Genomic DNA, 12,147 nt, shown 5'->3' with positions numbered 1-12,147 from the left:
TATTGCAGGCAGAGCTTGTTGAGGTTCACGTCACACAGGTTGTGAACTACATAGAGGTGATGACGCGTCTCGTTATTTTACAGTAGTTACTTGAGCGAGACGCGACCTCACCTTTTGTGATGAGACCCCACACCCCTCAGGCATCAATAGCACCACCGTCACCAGTTCGAGCAGCATCAGCATCTCCACCAACACCATCTACTTCTTCAGTAGTTGTAGAGGAGACCGCAGATGACACTGACGCTTGAGTTGTCTTTACTTTAGTTCTTTTTTTTTTTTTCATATTTTTATTTCTGCATGTATTTTGGATATGTACTACTCATAAAAGGATCCTCCTTCTAAGCTTATATTTTATTTTCAATTATTTCGAGTTATATTCCATTTCCATATCTTTATATACTCCAGTTTATTTTGTTTTTGGTGGGCTTCACTGAACCCCTTTGTATATACGTGGAGATGGTCTTGTGAGTCTGGAATTTGAGGAATAGTCATGGACACAGTCAATGTGATATTCATATAGCCGTGTGTGCTCCACAACCCATTGGAACTCAACTCTTAATAAACATAGCTGCATCAAACATACCATTCGGAGTTCAGGGGAGTATTGTTTCAATTGCCCATGTACACAAATGGTTTTGTTTGTTATATTTTTTTATTGTGCTTGCATGCGTACATTGAGGGCAATGTACATCTTAAGTGTGAAAGGGGGGGAGGAGGGGGGAGTTCACATTACACATATTTGATACTTATGTTTTCATTATACATGCTCATGTAACCAATAGCGGTTCACCTTAGTTACAATGGTTGTATTCTTAAGTTTAGGAGAATTTTTAACATTGAGTGTTTTTATGCTCTAGTTTCTGCTTGAATTTTTAGGAATTTTTGTCCGATTAACACTTGTTACACTACTCACTCAAGTTTGATGTTTAAAAGGCTAGTTAGTTGTTTCTATTTTTAATTTCTCTGAAAAAACATTTTGTTGTTGAATGAAAAGAAAAAGAAAAAGTTATGTTTGTTTTGTTTGTCCATTAAGGGTTGAAAGAACTACCAACTATGAAGTATGAAGCTACTCTCATAAGTCAGATACTAGTTATGCCCTAATAAGAGAAAGACCTATCTCATGGGATGAGTGAAAGCTACTACCCTGGTAGAAAAAGCTACCACCTCGAAAGTGTGAAATCCACCTTAACGGCCGCTTCTGAAACGGCTACCTTAGAGGATGTGTGAAGCTACTATTGTCTTTTTTCTTTCTTTGTGTATATAAATAAGTCTCTTGTACCTATTTCTTTGAGGAGTAAACATTGGGTTGACTTGAGTGAGTCGACACACTTACACGATATCGGGTTGGTTGTCCTTTTTTATTCAAGTTTTTAGGTAGAGCAATAATTTCTCTTATTCGTTGTTGAAATTTTTTTTCCATACTTGTAGAATGCTTCCGTTGCATGCCTGCGGTGAACCTAAGGCCAATCTCTTTTAATTTTCCTTCTTATGTGCTTTAATGTTTTATTTTGCTCGAGGACAAACAAAAGCTTAAGTGTGGTGGAGTTTGATAAGTGATTGTGTATTAGTAATATGAAGTATTCTTTTCTTATATTGAGCATTACTTTTCTCAGAGTTTGATATGTGTACTTATGTTCTTTTGTACATATAGGGTTGTGGAGACAATAGTGAAAGAAAGGAGGCAAAAGTAGATTGTGCATGCACCTTGTTGATGATATCTTAGAGTGGACAAACACGAAGACACATGTTGTGCTGAAAGACACGTGAATGTGTGCCAACCTCCATTTTGCTCAAGCAAATATATGGTTTGGAGGGGCACAAAGGGACTCACATGCGCGTGTTCCGACTTGTGCAAGGCTAGCAAGATCTTCACCAATGTGATTGTTATTAAAGACGCAATGTGATCCACCATATGGATGTGTGCCCATTCATGTGGCCTCAATGAAAAGTGTGGATTCGGGAACATTTTGGTGAAGTACTGTAGCAGTTTACCATAGCAAATTACTGTAGCAGTTGCTGTTCACAGATCATAGAAAAACACATTTCCTGGAGATTCACACGGCGTGTGGAAATTCCACACGCCCATGTCGATGCCCGGTTCTAGCCCTATTTAAGTCATGATTTTAGTCATTTTAAAAAATATTTTCCCATCTTTTCCTCAACTTTGGAGGCGCTCATGGCTATGGTTTGGAGAGGATTTGGCAAGGCTTTCGTGTGGTTCTATGGCCTTCAACACCTCGTTCCTTCGGAAGATGGTTATTAGTGAAGCTTTCGTCAGCATCGATTCGGCGAAATGTGCCCTAGGCTTGAGGAGGGAACCTTTGGAGAAAATGAGGCTACTCCACAAGACCATTGATACAGACTACAAGGGGGTTTTACTTATGGATCGCATGTTTTTACTTTTGATTTCACTATTGATTGTATCTTGCTCCATGGAGAGCTAAACTCCTAGTGGGTGCTTGGACTTGGAAACCTTAGGATGATTTTGTTTCATTGACTCTTTATTATTTTCTTTAATTGATGATTTTAATGGAGTTCTAATCTTGAATGCTTGTTGGTTTGATTTTCCGTAAGAGTGACACTAGTGTTGAGAATCCATCTTGGTAATCTTTGTGGATGAGTGACACACCATGAGGGTTGGACAAAGCAAGATTGGAGATGGTCGAGAGGTAAGTCGAGAGGTAACTGGATGTCCCCTTTCCCTTCCATTGTGATTTATCCTACCTCCGCATTCTAAGAGTTTGTTACGGTTTCAATAGAGTGAAGTGCTAAGAGAAAAACTCCGCTAGGGCTTAGTTACGCAAGCAATAGAGTGAAACATTGAAGTAATCCTTAGTGCTGGGGCTTAATTGTAACTAGGGTGTCTTTCGCCTAGACCAAAGGGTTAGATCCACTTTGAGTCCCCAGATCTTTTTGCAACCCCACACAGTGTGAGGCATCGAGAGTGCTCATTTTGCACTGGCATAGTGTAGGATTAGTCACAGTAGACCTTAGGTTTGGGACAGTGTGTTATAGGATTTTTGTGACTCATTAAACATCAGTTAAAAGACATAATGATTGGTGTTGCACTTGAAACAATAGTCCTAAGGAGAGCAATATCCGGGTGCCCCATTTTCTATCGATTGCCTCTTCTATTATTCTCTTCCGTCTCTTTCTTATTTTCTTTATGTTTTATTTGCATCGGTATTATTCACACCACTTTGACTTATCTTTATCATAGTTAAATAGCAATTCTTGTGTTTTAAATCACTATTCTCTGTGGATACGACTACCCATACACCAGGGTAATTTTAACTTTGACAACCCGTGCACTTGTGGTACATATGCAAGAGGTGTGTCAGCAATCCATAGATAGCCCCCTCATCATCCGTGTTGATGGTCTTCAAGAGCTGCCTTGTCTTTTCCAAAGACTCATTCTTCATGCCTAGGGCACACCCCTCCAAATCAAAACCGTCAGAAGCTCCCCCAATAACTCTCCAACAAAGGAAATTGATATTGAATGTTGTAGAAACACTCCAAAATCCAAGCAAGAACTTCTCAAAACCCTACATGTCCTCTCCCAAAAAGATAGCCAAAAGATAGGAAAAGAATCCAACAAAACAACTTGCGAGATAGTACTTAAATGGTTGAAATTGGGGTTTCACATGCCCATGTGGAAATTCCACATTGGTTTGTGAATTTCCAAGCTTCTCATTTTATGTGCGCTATAAAAAGTAACCTCTCCAGTAAATTGCTATAGTGATTTGTTATAGTTAACTGATATATTACTTTTGTTGCAGTACTCCCGAATTCATTTTCTTCATCGAGGCTGCACGGTTGGGCACATATCCTTGTGGTAGATCACGTCAGATCTTTATTTTTCAAACACATTGATGAAGCTCTTAACAATATTACACAAGTTGGAACATATCAATGTGACTGCCTCTGTGCCCTTCCAATTTGTATATTCACTTGCACATTTTGGTGGTTAGCACACACCCATATATCTATGATTACAACTTGTTCCTTGATCCTTGCTTGATACAAGAGATTCCTCAAAACTCGTGTTGATGATCTGTTTTTGCTTCCTTTCTTCTTAACTTGTCTCCACAACCCTAAATGCACAAAAGATCACAAATACACATTAATGAGCCCTAAAATATGATAAAAGTGATGCTCGATCTAAAAAAAAGTATACTTAGTAATACTAATACACAAGCACTTATCAAACTTCCCCACACTTAAGCTTTTGCTTGTCCTTAACCAAAAATAAAACATTAAAGCATTCAAGAGGAAAAATTGTAAGTGCTCAGCCTTAGGTTCACCAAAATTATGCAAAAGAGGCATTCTAAAAGCAAGGAAAAGTCAAACATCAAATAAGAGAAAAAATAGCTCTAGCTAAAAACTTAAATTAAAAAGGACAACAAACCTGATATTGTTTAAGTGTGTGTAAACTCACTCAAGTCAACCCAACATGTACTGTTGAAAGATCTTATTAAAAAGGACTTATTTATACACAAAAAAGGTAGTAGCTTCACGCATCCTCTAAGGTAGCCATTTCCACCGCTGCCGCTAAGGTGGCTTTCTCACTTTCGAGGAGGTAGCTCTTTCTACCAGGGTAGTAGTTCTCACTCATCCTACTAGATAGCTCTTTCTCTCATTAGGGCATAGATAGTATCCAACTTATAAGAGTAGCTTCATACTTCATAGGTGGTAGCTCTTTCTACCCTCAATGCACAAACAAAACGACCATCTTTTTTTTTAAACTTGAAACAAGACAATGCTAAAATAGCCCCTTAAGAGTTGAACTTGAGTTTCCACAAGGTTTAATGAATGAGTAGTGCAACGAGATATAATCGAGCAAAAATTCCTTAAAATTGAAGCTAGAGCATGATGGTATTCAATGTTGAAAATTCTCCTAAACTTAGGAATACAACCTTTGCAACTAAGGTGAACCACTATTGGCTACATAAGGATGAACATAGAATGCATAAGTATAGAACATGTATAATGTGAACTCCCTCAACACTTAAGATGTACATTGCCCTCAATATACACATGTAAAGCATAAAAAAGATTTAAAACAATCAAAACATCTGTGTGAAGATGGACAATACTCCCTAAACTACTAATGGTGATTTGATGGAGCTATATTCAGTGAGAGTTGAGTTCCAACGAGTTATGGACCACACACGGCCATATGAAATGCCACATGACCATGCCAAGACCATCTGCAAGTATACACAAGAGGGTTCGGTAAAGGTCAACAAACCAAATAAAATCGAGTATATAAAGAAAAGAAAATGAAATACAACTCGATACAACTAAAAAGCAGTAAGACAAACTCAGAAGGTAAAACCCTTTTCTGAGTAATACAAGTCCAAAGTAAAATACTGAAGTAAAATAACAAAAGCATAAAGAAACATAAAGATAAAGATGCCTCAAGCTTCGGTGTCATATGCTGACTGGTGATAATGGTGCTACTAGAGATGCTGGTGCTGCTAGAGATGGTGATGATGCTCAAGGTCTCTTAACAAATGGCGAGGTCAAGTCTTGTTCAAGAATCTGCTTGGCATGTAGCGAGACGTGCCATCACCTCGGCGTGGTTCGCAACCTAAGTAGAGCGAACCTCTACTAAGTCTGTCTATAATACCCCTACAGCACTGTTGAACCTCTCAAAGCGATCATAGGCTCGAGATGGAGAAAAGATACACATTGGAGGTGGCTCCTATGCTATAGAGGATACCTCGATGTCCATCTACTCCTACTATGGCTGTGGAGCAGGCTAAGATCCCTCTACCTCATCACCCCCACCATTGGGTGTCTCTGTGATGGCATGATCATCACGTACATGCTCGGTCCATATCTATGCACCATGCCCATTAATTGCATAATCTCTTAGCCGAGAGGGGATGGAATAATAGTCTTCTTAGGCCCTCTGATCGGATCCAGTAAACCCATCCCCATGATGAGTTTAGTAATATACAGGCCCGAGAAGATCACTCCAACTCTAGCATACTAGCCTTGATGACGTAGCTACTCGGCCATGATATGTCCCAGGTGAAGAGGCTCATCCCTATACCATTGAATACAAATACAACAACTCCTATCGACTGAGAACCCCTGTATTGTCACCAGGATCATTCAATGATCGACTAAGAACAGCGTGGATACATCTGTAGGTTTCTCAAGAAAGGCAAGTAGCCTTAGAGATGCCCTAGCTCGTATTGATCCAGGCCACACAGCATCCTGTAAGCTTGCTGCGGAGTCAAGCTGTGAGGATAATCGGTCGGTAGTTGCTCGTACTCCTTAGTATCAATATAGTCTTCATCATACAAACTGAGTCGAATAGAGAACTACGTCACACTCATGCTATGGTACTGACCAAAAGCTCAGAACTAAATGGCGTCGATGCTCGTGAAGCTGCTGTAGGATCGGTCAAAGTTAATTGAAGCAAGTATCTCTAGTGTCAACATACGGATAGCCGACTCTCTGATAGACAATAGACGTCACCAACTACCCACCAAAAGTAACTCATCAACCTCCAGTGCCATCTCGTCTCCTAACTGCATCTCCCTTAAAGCACTCAAGTCGGGAAATTGATATTGTCTGAACTTGAGCTTTGACAAACGCTCGAACCTAGCTTGATGTTTGGGTATAGAAAACTCAAAGCTCCTCAAGTGAAGGCTCACGAGGATGCTTACCGGCCAATTTCTTTGATCTAGAAGCCATTCATGCAAGAATCGAAAAGAAATTGATCAAATTAAACTTGAAAACAATTCTACAGAAATCCACATGGTCATGTGAAAATTCCACACGCCCGTGTATATCTTTAGGGCGTGACAACAGTGAAGCCCAAAACTCATAAAAGGTTTGCAATACATCTTTAAAGCTTCTAAATTCACTCTACATTCATTCACCAGCATTCTAATCATTAAATCGAAGCAAAATGGACTGTAACAACAAAAAGAAGAGACGATTAGCGAAGGAAAAGGGGAAGAGAAGCTTACTGATGAAGAAAAAGTCAAAAGCTTTGAACAAGATCTGAAAACAAGTCAAAAACCTCTTAAATAGGTGGGGAGAAGGTCGGGAGGACAAGAGTATGCATTCTTTGGGTGTGGAGACGTTTAGATTTGAAAAGGCGTGCATAGGTTTTATAGAAAAGTCATGGCCTTTTGAGTTCTATATATCCACACGGGCGTGTGGAAATTACCCATGCCTTTGTGGAAATTCCATATGGAGAAGATGAGCTTTGAATGAAAACACACGCCTGTGTGGAAATTCCATATGAATGAAAATGCAGGTTCTGCTGAACAAGTATGCAGCACTAATACAATGTGCAGGCATATTAAGTACAAAGAAAAACTGACCAGAGACTAATGAAAGCACGCTCAAATGACCTAAAACTTTACCAGTCACAATAAAGCACGATAAAACAACAACAATCCATGAGAAAATTCATAGCAATATCATATTAAGTTTAAAACACCAACACTAAAGCTTTTATTCATGCAAAAACTAAACTTAGACCTAGAAAAATAGTAAAGACTTGGGTTACCTCCCAAGAAATGCTTGTTTAACGTTACTAAGCCTGATATACCTGCACTTAATTCATAGTGGTTTATGAAGAAAAACATATCTCTTTATCATAGCTATTAAACTCGACACCAAAGTATGGTTTGAATCGATGCCAGTTCACCATACATATACCTGTCACGTCAGGTTCCTTGGGTCCTACACGTGACATACCGCCACAACAACCCAAGGGAGGTCCAACACTACCTCGACCCTTGATTGCCGTAAGGCTAACTTGTTTCCTGTACAGAACCACCATAATAGCAATAAACATTTTAACAATCCGATAGGCACAACCATTCCTACATATACTCATCACTATAATACAAGATATGATACATAGATAATCATAACATATAAGGTCATAACATAAGGACACCATCCCCCGAACACTGAGTATGACTGTCATACATTATATAGTCCAAATTCACACATATACGAATGTCCAAGGAAAGTATAACAAAATATGGAGTGATAACATACTAGTGGATCTTGCTAATACATGCTAAAATGCTTAAATATCATACACAGCTTAAATAATACAAACTACTCTGCCAAGCACTTCACGCTTCTATCCCGCTGCTGTGCAATCACCTGAGAGGGAAAGGAAGAGGGAATGAGTAACTAGGTTACTCAATGAGTGGCTAAGCATGGAGCTATATCTCATACATAATATATATTAAAGTAAAATGTCAAAAATATATTTCAAATCCTCAAAATATTCAATATACTTTAAATGTCAAGCATAAAGTAAAAATAAATTTTACAACAATGAAATTCTTGATAAAACTCTTTAAATCATCATGAAATCCATACAAGTAAGAAATCCAAATCCATTCTTTTGTTTAGTAGCTCATAATCCAAAAACATATAAATCTTTGGTTAAAACAATCAAATATAAATCTTTGGTTAGGTCAGGAGCCACCAAGATGCGTGTATCTTGGCGTTGCCCGCTGGGAAGTTCGTGTGGTGACTCCGAACAACCCAACTATATCGAAGTCAGGGCTCTACACTCCCACCTAAAATGGCATAACTGGTTTGACAGTATTCCACGCCATCTCTATACAGGTCGGCCCGTGGAAACCATCCACACTCTTACTGCAGTAAGTACTGGGGTTTCTCCCTGTCACCATAAAAACCACCCCGTCAAGAACATGAAGGCCGTAGCCCACCAATTCCATGGATATGTTGAAGACCCCACGGGTGTTTTCATAATAAAATCAATTATGCCATAATCACGGTAAGATTCAATTTGTTTTACCCAAAACTTTTGGTCGTCATAGGAAGAACATCAATCTTTTATATGGATACATAATTCAAACATATCTTCTAAAACATATAGTTTTCAAATCATAACAACAACATATATATATTTATGATCTTTAGTAAAAACCATGAAGGAAATCAAATCATAAATCCTCATGATTTCCAAATCCAATGAATAACATCTCAAGAGTTTTATAAATAGAAAGCTTGTCATTCAAAGGCCAATATATATATATATATATATATATATATATGCATGATATATAGTCCATGATTTAATAAAATTCCACTCACAAAATTGGCGAGCTAACACCCTCCCAAGTTACTTGTCTATAATCTCTTTTCCTTTGCTTGAAGCTTCACCTCCTAGAAGCATTTAAACAACCAAAACAAGCAATGAAACTTTATCAATCACTTAATTAATTAAAATGAAGAACAATGCTCAAATTGGAAAAATGAGTGCTTCAAGGGTTTGCTAAGCACTCTAGCAAGAATATCTAACAAAAATGATACTCTCACAATCCTCAAAACTAACAAGAAAAGCAAAAGAAACCAAACTTGGTCCGGTGCTACAGTAACCCTAATTTAGAACATAAAAGATCTTTCTCCAATCTCAATGGATTCAAGGTTTTACAACTACATAGTTCTTCTATTCTTTAAATCCAAACAAAACCCATCATTCTCCACCCATAATATCAAAGAAATCCAACAAAAGAGAAAGAGAGGAGGAGAAGATCAAATGAAGTACTTCCTTACCTCAAAACTTCTCAAAAACCCTAAGGAAAGCTCATTCTCAAGAGATGAAGGAGAAATCTTTGAGTTTTCTTCTTGATTCAAGGCAAGAATGATAGGTTAGATAAGAGGGGATGAAGGTTCTAGAGAAGGAGAAAATTGGAGGAGAAAGGGCTTGTGGAAGTGTGTAGAAGGAATGAAGTAAAAATGGTTTAAAATAGCTTTAAACCCTAAAAATATGCCTCCATACGGCCTCCCATATGGCCTCCTTTCAGCCTGTAAGGGTTAGCTCAAAGTTTCTGGATTTTTATCGCGAGCTCTATCCAGCCCTTATAGACACTGTACACCACAAACACCTTGCACTAAAATGGCTCTAAACGGCTCATTTGGTGTCCGATTGACCTCATTTTTTATTCTAATGACTCGGGACACTCTAAGGCACACTCCTAAATAAAAATTAATAAATAAAACATATTAAAACATAAGAAAAATAAATATAAAATTGATCGAACTACCACATCCATGAACCCTCCAATTTAGCACCTATTGTTCACAAAGTTCGAGCCTTGCATTTACCCCTTCTTGAGGGTTTTCTCCCACCTTTTCAACCTCCTTAAATTGTTCAAATAAATTTTTAACATAATAAGACATTCAAAGAACTTAAGCATGCAAGTTAAACTCAAGAGACAAAACATAAGCGAAGTAAAGAAAAAATCAAACTCCCACAATACCTTTCTCTAGATGGGTAACTTCAACAGCTCCATGAGTTGATAATTGATTTAAAGTATATGGCCCAAACCTTCTAGACTTAAGCTTCCCTAGAAACAAACATAGCCGAGAATAAAACAATAGAATCTAATCACCGACTTTGAACTCTTTAACTACCTAGATATGCTTGTCATGCCATTTTTGAATTCTTTCCTTGTAGATTCTAGCATTTTCATATGACTTCAACCTCCATTCATCCAAGTTGCTTTAGATGAAGCATTCTTTGTTCCCTTGCTTTGCTCAAGTCAAAATTTCATTGCCTTGATTGCCCAGTATGCTTTGTGCTCAATTTCCACAGGCAAGTGACAGGATTTACCATAAACTAATTTATAGGGAAGTGGTCCCAACTGGTGTCTTGAATGCTGTTCGGTGAGCACAAAGTGTATCATCCAAGCATTATGGCCAATCCTACTTTCCTTGTTCCACTAATTTTGTCAAGATCCTCTTAAGCTCTCTATTATTGACCTCCACTTCATCATTAGTCCTCGGGTGCTAAGGAGTGGTGAGGCAATGATGCTCTCCATAACGCTTCAATACTTTTTCAAGCTGAGTGTTGAAAAAATGAGTTCCTTTATCACTTATGATAATCCGCAGGGTTCTAAATCAGGTGAAAAGCCTCTTTTCAAAAATTTTACCACGGTTCTTGCATCATTAGTAGGCAAAGCCTGGGCCTCCACCCATTTGGAAACATAGTCTATGGCCACCAGAATATATTGATTACCATTAGATTTCGGAAACGGCACCATGAAATCAATGCCCCACACATCAAACACTTCACAAAATTGCATTGGATTCTAAGGTATTTCATCATGCCAAGAGAGACTCCCTACTCTTTGACAACTGTCACATCAAAGAACAAACTAGTGGCCATCCTAAAACAAAGTTGGCCAATAAACCAGTGTCCAGCATAATGCCCTCCAATTGGTCCTAAGTGACAATGTGCAAGGATGTCCTATACTTCTTCCCATGATACACATCTTCGAACCACATGATCAGCAGAGATATGAAATAGAAATGGATCATCCCAAAAATAGTTCTTTAGATGATTGAAGAACTTTTTCTTTTTGTTGAAATGTGAGCCCTTGCTTACGAACTTTCCCCAATAATTAATTTGCAAAGTCCGCAAACCACATAGTGCCACTTGATGCCAAATTCTGAATTATATATAAATTCTACTCAGGAAAGAAATCATTAATTTCTTTGTTTAATGGCTCTTGTCCTTCACAACCCTCTAACTGAGACAAATGGTCTGGAACCACATTTTTGGTAACTTTCTTGTCTTTTATCTCCTTGTCAAACTCTTGCGAAAGCAAAATCCATCGGAAATACCTGGATTTAGCTTCAACCTTGTTCATGAGATAATGAACTGCTGAGTGATCTGTAAATACATGACCCAAGACAAAAATGAGATATGGCCTAAACTTGTCAAAAGCAAACACAACTGCTAATACCTTTTTCTTTGTAGTAATGTAATTCTCTTGAGCACTTGTAAGAGTTTTACTAGCATAATATATGGGTTGGAACTGTTTACCCTTCCTCTACCCAAAAATTGCTCCAATGGCATAATCACTCGCATCGCACATGAGCTTGAATGGTTCTTTCCAATCCGGTGTGATCAAAATTGGTGCTTGAACTAATTTCTCTTTCAAAAATTTTTAAAAAAAAAAAAAAAGTTAATTCTGAAATCCAAGAGAGCATCCTTTTCAAGGAGTTTTGTGAACGGTTGAGTGATCTTCGAAAAATCCTTGATGAACCGCCTATAGAAACATACATGACCCAAAAACTACAAACTTCTTTCACATTTGTTGGTGGAGATAGCTTATCTAT

The 12,147-nt window shown here is 38.1% G+C and overlaps 1 long non-coding RNA gene across 1 annotated transcript; it reads right to left on the bottom strand.

The window, feature by feature from the left end:
- Nucleotides 1–7,911: 7,911 nt before the first annotated feature.
- Nucleotides 7,912–9,681, bottom strand: LOC120272701. Its single transcript, XR_005540247.1, has 3 exons — nt 9,577–9,681; nt 9,115–9,186; nt 7,912–8,148 (listed from the first exon to the last, which is right to left on the bottom strand). It is a non-coding gene; the product is annotated as an uncharacterized LOC120272701 (long non-coding RNA).
- Between the last annotated feature and the right edge of the window lie 2,466 nt (nt 9,682–12,147).

Source organism: Dioscorea cayenensis, chromosome 11 (genome assembly GCF_009730915.1).
Source record: "Dioscorea cayenensis subsp. rotundata cultivar TDr96_F1 chromosome 11, TDr96_F1_v2_PseudoChromosome.rev07_lg8_w22 25.fasta, whole genome shotgun sequence".
Classification (NCBI taxonomy): domain Eukaryota; kingdom Viridiplantae; phylum Streptophyta; class Magnoliopsida; order Dioscoreales; family Dioscoreaceae; genus Dioscorea; species Dioscorea cayenensis.
Note: the sequence above shows the minus strand (reverse complement) of the source record. Positions and strands in the feature narration are given on the sequence as shown.